The sequence below is a fragment of the Schistocerca gregaria genome, chromosome 2 (assembly GCF_023897955.1).
Source record: "Schistocerca gregaria isolate iqSchGreg1 chromosome 2, iqSchGreg1.2, whole genome shotgun sequence".
In the NCBI taxonomy this organism is placed as follows: Eukaryota; Metazoa; Arthropoda; class Insecta; order Orthoptera; family Acrididae; genus Schistocerca; species Schistocerca gregaria.
In genome coordinates this window covers 169155236-169161977 of record NC_064921.1, presented here as the reverse complement: position 1 = coordinate 169161977, position 6742 = coordinate 169155236, and the positions used below count along the sequence as shown (strand labels likewise).

Here is a 6742-nt window from a genome sequence, read left to right as displayed (position 1 = left end):
CACATGATCACACTGACAGAACCACAGGCACATAGACACAGGCAACAGAGCATGCACAATGTCGGCACTAGTACAGTGTATATCCACCTTTCGCAGCAATGCAGGCTGCTATTCTCCCATGGAGACGATCGTAGAGATGATGGATGTAGTCCTGTGGAACGGCTTGCCATGCCATTTCCACCTGGCGCCTCAGTTGGACCAGCGTTCGTGCTGGACGTGCAGACCGCGTGAGACGACGCTTCATCCATTCCCAAACATGCTGAATGGGGGACAGATCCGGAGATTTTGCTGGCCAGGGTAGTTGACTTACACCTTCTAGAGCACGTTGGGTGGCACGGGGTACATGCGGACGTGCATTGTCCTGTTGGAACAGCAAGTTCCTTTGCCGGTCTAGGAATGGTAGAACGATGGGTTCGATGACGGTTTGGATGTACTGTGCACTATTCAGTGTCCCCTCGACGATCACCAGAGGTGTACGGCCAGTGTAGGAGATCGCTCCCCACACCATGATGCCGGGTGTTGGCTCTGTGTGCCTCGGTCGTATGCAGTCCTGATTGTGGCGCTCACCTGCACGGCGCCAAACACGCATACGACCATCATTGGCACCAAGGCAGAAGCGACTCTCATCGCTGAAGACGACACATCTCCATTCGTCCCTCCATTCACGCCTGTCGCGACACCACTGGAGGCGGGGTGCACGATATTGGGGCGTGAGCGGAAGACGGCCTAACGGTGTGCGGGACCGTAGCCCAGCTTCATGGAGACGGTTGCGAATGGTCCTCGCCGATACCCCAGGAGCAACAGTGTCCCTAATTTGCTGGGAAGTGGCGGTGCGGTCCCCTACGGCAATGCGTAGGATCCTACGGTCTTGGCGTGCAACCGTGCGTCGCTGCGGTCCGGTCCCAGGTCGACGGGCACGTGCACCTTCCGCCGACCACTGTCAACAACATCGATGTACTGTGGAGACCTCACGCCCCACGTGTTGAGCAATTCGGCGGCACGTCCACCCGGCCTCCCGCATGCCCACTATACGCCCTCGCTCAAAGTCCGTCAACTGCACATACGGTTCACGTCCACGCTGTCGCGGCGTGCTACCAGTGTTAAAGACTGCGATGGAGCTCCGTATGCCACGGCAAACTGGCTGACACTGACGGCGGCGGTGCACAAATGGTGCGCAGCTAGCGCCATTCGACGGCCAACACCGCGGTTCTTGGTGTGTCCGCTGTGCCGTGCGTGTGATCATTGCTTGTACAGCCCTCTCGCAGTGTCCGGAGCAAGTATGGTGGGTCTGACACACCGGTGTCAATGTGTTCTTTTTTCCATTTCCAGGAGTGTAGCTGGAAGAATGGGACATTAAATTTCGGAAGTCGTTAGGGAATTCGATGTTCCGAGATCCACAGAGTCAAGAGTGTGCCGAGAATACCAAGTTTCACACATGACCTCTCACCAACGACAAGGCAGCGGCCGGTGGCCTACACTTAACGACCGGGAGCTGTGGCGTTTGCGTGGAGTTGTCAGTGGTAACTGACAAGCAACACTGCGTGAAATAGCCGCACAGACCAATGTGGGTCGTAACCACCAACGTATGCGTTAGAACAGGGCGGCGAAATTTGGCGTTAATGGGCTGTGGCAGCAGATGACATCGCCTGCAGCGCTTCTCCTGCGGTCGTGACCATATCGGTTGACCCTAGACCTGGTCAGATGAGTCTCGATTTCAGTACGTAAGACCTGATGGCAGGTTGCGAGTGTGGCACACACCCCACGAAGTTATGGACCCACGTTGTCAACAAGGCACTGTGCAAGATGGTGGTGGATCCTTAATGGTGTGAGCTGTGTTTACATGGAATGGACTGGGTCCACTAGTCCAGCTGAATCAAGTAAAACCATTTGCAGTTATTCAAGGGCTCCATGTCACTGAACAACGATAGAATTTTTATGGATGACGATGTGCCGTGTCACTGGGCCGCAGTTTCCGCTCGATTGGTTTGAAGGACAGTCTGCACAATTCGAGCGGTTGATTTGGCCACCCAGATCGCCCAACTTGAATTCCATCGAACATTTATAGGGATAATCGACAGGCCAGTTCGTGCACAAATACTGCATCGGCAACACTTTCGCAATTATGGAGGCTGTAGAGGCGTGTTACGTCGAGTTGCTGCAATACGCAGGGCGAAAGGAAGTCCGACACCATATTACGAGCTATCTCAAGACTTTTGTTAGCCTGACCTGATTAGGGCCTTAAGGCCCTCTCTTACAACTGACCAGGAACAACACATACAGATATATTAACAAAACATTCATGAAAATGATAACTATCTTAGAGATGATCATAAGCATAATAACAGCAATAAAAATTATTATAATAATAATAGTTGGCAATAATGAAAGTACGGATAAATGGCAATAATAACAGTAATAATAAAACAAAGTGCATTAAAAATAATATAGACTAATTTAAAACAACTTATAAATCATGTTTAGTATTGTCAGGAACAGAGAGGAAGACGAACAATAAAATTGGAGTGACAGTAATAGTAGCTGTTTGGAGAGGGCTTGATTTAAGTGAATACTCTGTAAGCGAGGAGAAGGGAAAAGTTGTAGGGGGAGGGGGATTGAAGACTGTGGGCTGCAGACCGGTATGTGGTTGAGATAGCTATTGCGAGAGAAGGTGAGCCATTAGCTGCTTTTTGAAGCCTGGAAGTGATTTAATTTCTCTGAGATTTTGAGGAAGATTGTTCCAAGGTCCAGTTCTGCATACAAAAAAGGGCTCTGAGCACTATGGGACTTAACTTCTGAGGCCATCAGTCCCCTAGAACTTAGAACTATTTAAACCTAACTAACCTAAGGACAACACACACCCACACACACACACACACACACACACACACACACACACACACACACACACACACACACACCCATGCCAGAGGCAGGATTCGAACCTGCGATCGTAGCGGTCTCGCGGTTCCAGACTGAAGCGCCTAGAACCGCTCGGCCACACATGCCGGCGTTCCGGATACAGAAAATGATTTAGAGAGCATGACGGTATTGTGTGGTGGTACTGAGAGGATCTTACTTAGTTGAGAACGAGTATTTCTGTTGTGCCGTTCAGATAGTAAAGTAATGGCCAAAGATAAGTAAGAGGGAGTCTGATGATTGAGAAGGCGATGGAGTAAATATAAAGTATGGTAGTCCCTACGTTTATCAACACGTAACCACGATAGGCTGGAGCAATATGATCGAAAAAACGAACGTCACAAATATATTGTAGGCAAGCATTCATCGCCAGTTCAAGCCTGCGAGACCTTTCGTACGAAAGTCCTTGAAGAATGGCATCGCCATAGTCGAGAAAAGGGAGTGTTAGAGATTCTAAGAGCATCTTCTTCAGCTAGAATGGAAATACATTTTTATATTCCTGTAGACAATGAAGGGATGCAGATACTTTCTTACAGACTGCAGTAGTGTGTTCAGTCCAGTGTAAGTGGTGGCCCAGAATTATCCCAAAGTTCTTTGCAGAAGGAGAAATGGTTATTTCAGCGCCATTTAAAATTAAGCATGGGAGAGCTTCTCTGTGTTGTGTTGTAATAAGTATTTTGTGGGCGACTAAGGTTGGTTGCTTTTTGGAAGGATATAGCTTCAGACCTAAGTTCTGCGACCAATCTGATAAAGCAAGTAAGCATTTACATGATCGATGGCCGTGTGCAGTTTCGCTGGACTTGTTATGAGATACAACTGAAGGTCATTAGCATATAGGTGGTATCTGCAGTGGGAGAGAATAGTTGGCACACCATTAACATACACTACTGGCCATTAAAATTGCTACACCACGAAGATGACGTGCTACAGACGCGAAATTTAACCGACAGGAAGAAGATGCTGTGATTGCAAATGATTAGCTTTCAAGAGCATTCACACAAGGTTTGCGCCGGTGGCGACAACTACAACGTGTTGACATGAGGAAAGTTCCCAACCGATATCTCATAGATAAACAGCAGTTGACTGACGTCGCCTGATGCAGTGATGCCTCGTTTAAGGAGGGGAAATGCGTACCATCACGTTTCCGACTTTGATAAAGGTCGGATTGTAGCCTACCGCAATTGCGGTTTATCGTATCGCGACATTACTGCTCGCGATGGTCGAGATCCAATTACTGTTAGCACAATACGGAATCGGTGGGTTCAGGAGGTTAATATGGAACGCCATGCTGGATCCCAACGGCCTCGTATCACTAGCAGTCGAGATGACAGGCATCTTATCCGCATGGCTGTAACGGATCCAGATGGGGACGTTTACAAGACAACAACCATCTGCACGAACAGTTCGACGACGTTTGCAGCAGCATGGACTACTAGCTCGGAGACCGTGGCTGCGGTTACCCTTGACGCTGCATCACAGACAGGAGCGACTGCGATGGTGTACTCAGCGACGAACCTGGGTGCACAAATGGCAAAACGTCATTTTTTCGGATGAATCCAGGTCCTGTTTACAGCATCATGACGGTCGCATCCTTGTTTGGTGACATTGCCGTGAACGCACATTGGAAGCGTGTATTCGTCATCGCCATACTGGCGTATCAGCCGGCTTGATGGTATGGGGTGCCATTGGTTACATGTCTCGGTCACCTCTTGTTCGCATTGACGGTACTTGAAACAGTGGACGTTACATTTCAGATGTGTTACGACCCGTGGCACTACCCTTCATTCGATCCCTGCGAAACCCTACATTTCAGCAGGATAATGCACGAGCACATGTCACAGGTCCTGTACGGGCCTTTCTGGGTACAGAAAATGTTCGACTGCTGCCCTGGCCAGCACATTCTCCAGATCTCTCACCAACTGATAACGTCTGGTCAATGGTGGCCGAGCAACTGGCTCGTCATAATACGCCAGTCACTACGCTTGATGAACTATGGTATCATGTTGAAGCTGCATGGGCAGCTGTACCTGTACACGCCGTCGAAGCTTTGTTTGACTCAATGCCCAGGCGTGTCAAGGCCGTCATTACGGCCAGAGGTCGTTGTTTTGGGTACTGATTTCTCAGTATCTATGCACCCAAATTGCGTGAAAATGTAATCACATGTCAGTTCTAGTATAATATATTTGTCCAATTAATACCCGTTAATCATCTGCATTTCTTCTTGGTGTAGCAATTTAATGGCCAGTAGTGTATAATGAGAAAAGTAATGGGCCCAATACTGATCCTTGTGAGACCCCTGATACAATATCCTTCGACGCGACGTTTTAGTACCTACCATTACACACTGCTGGCGGGATGTAAGGTATCAGTGGAACCACTGTACCACGCTTGAAGGAAAATTTTGACGTGTCATTTTAGCAAAGAAGAATGTCAAAGTCAAAAGTGTCGAGAGCTTTACTGAAGTCCGGGAAGCACATAATACTAGCCTGATGTTTGTTCATGGCATTAATTCGTCAGTCACTTTTATTAGAGCAGTCGTTGTGCTGCGATTTTGCTGGAAACCGGATTAGTATTTATCTAAGAGGTTATTCAGTATTAAATAATTGGTAACCTGTTCGTGGACTACGTATTCTAACGCCTTGGACAGTGCTCGTGTCAGTAACGTAGGACGGATACTTTCCATGCTGGCGAATGCTACTCGTATAGTGAATGACCTCGGCACGTTTGTCACCTCAACGTCTGCTTGCGTGGCACTCCTTTGTTTACGGAGGAAGCTGTTAACAGACAGGTGCGCGCGGTGTGATCGGATCGCGCCAACACGTGGCTAGACCACCTAGCGATCCGCATTGCTCCAGAGGGCTGCGTGCCGGTGCAGATTCGGAAGCGTCAGCACGTGGCCGGCGCTTTGGCGCGTCTGTTGTGCGCATGCGCCGGGCGAACAAAAGAACACGGGGAGGGCGGCGCGAAGCCAGTCCGACAGCGGCTTCCAGCGCGCGCACTCGTATACGCATCGCAGCCACGCGCCCGCGATTTTCCACGCAAGGTAAGCCATCGCCGCTGCTACTCCCTCTCTAGGAACGGTACTCCACGATTCCAATGAAATTTTTTTCCTGTTCTGTGTGCAAAAATGGTGTTACTTTGCAGCTTCTGTGCCACAGGAAGAAAATCTTATGATACAGCATAACGAAAGCATTAAGATCGAGCCAAAACGAATCGGATGGGGAAGAAATCGACTGTGACCTCGTTATCCCCAAGGTCTTTGCAGAAGTAGAAAAGGTTATTTCGGTGCCGTATAAAACTAAACATGGCACAGGAAGGAAATGTTGTGATTTAGCATAAAGAACGCATTAAGATCGAGCCAAAACGAAGAAGACCTCGCTTCGAATATCAGTAACTACCATTTCGAGATTCATAACCGCAGTTTGGAAGATGATCTCACGTTCATTCAGTGGACATTCCTGGAATTGCCAACGTTAGTGTCAACAGTTAGTGATTATGCACCGTCTCTAGTCGCAACAACGTTAACATTTTTTTGCTATTTCTAATCAATTTCATAATTAAAACTTTTCTGTCAAGGACCCAACATCACCAATTGCTCGTCTTCAATGAAGACTGCCTTTAACCGTCGTGAATAAAGTTGAACACGAACCTCGTCAGCCATCGTGGAGACTTAATTTCATTCGTCTCAATGTTCTCCGGAAGCCCGCAAGTGTTTCTTTGCTGATTTATATAATAAATATACTTTTATATTTAGCACAAGATGTTTCAGGAGTTAATTCGCTATCTGGAGCGCAAATACTTATGTTGGTTTTGTACGTGATTTGTA

General features: G+C 48.2%; 1 protein-coding gene across 1 annotated transcript in view; it reads left to right on the top strand.

Annotated features, from left to right (window-relative positions):
- The first annotated feature begins 5862 nt into the window (after positions 1-5862).
- The window catches only part of LOC126336605 (globin-1), a 272338-nt gene continuing 271458 nt past the window's right edge, over positions 5863-6742 (top strand). The window contains exon 1 of the mRNA XM_050000470.1: positions 5863-5959. The gene's annotated coding sequence lies outside the window, so the exon portion shown is untranslated. The remainder of the gene's footprint in view (positions 5960-6742) is intronic.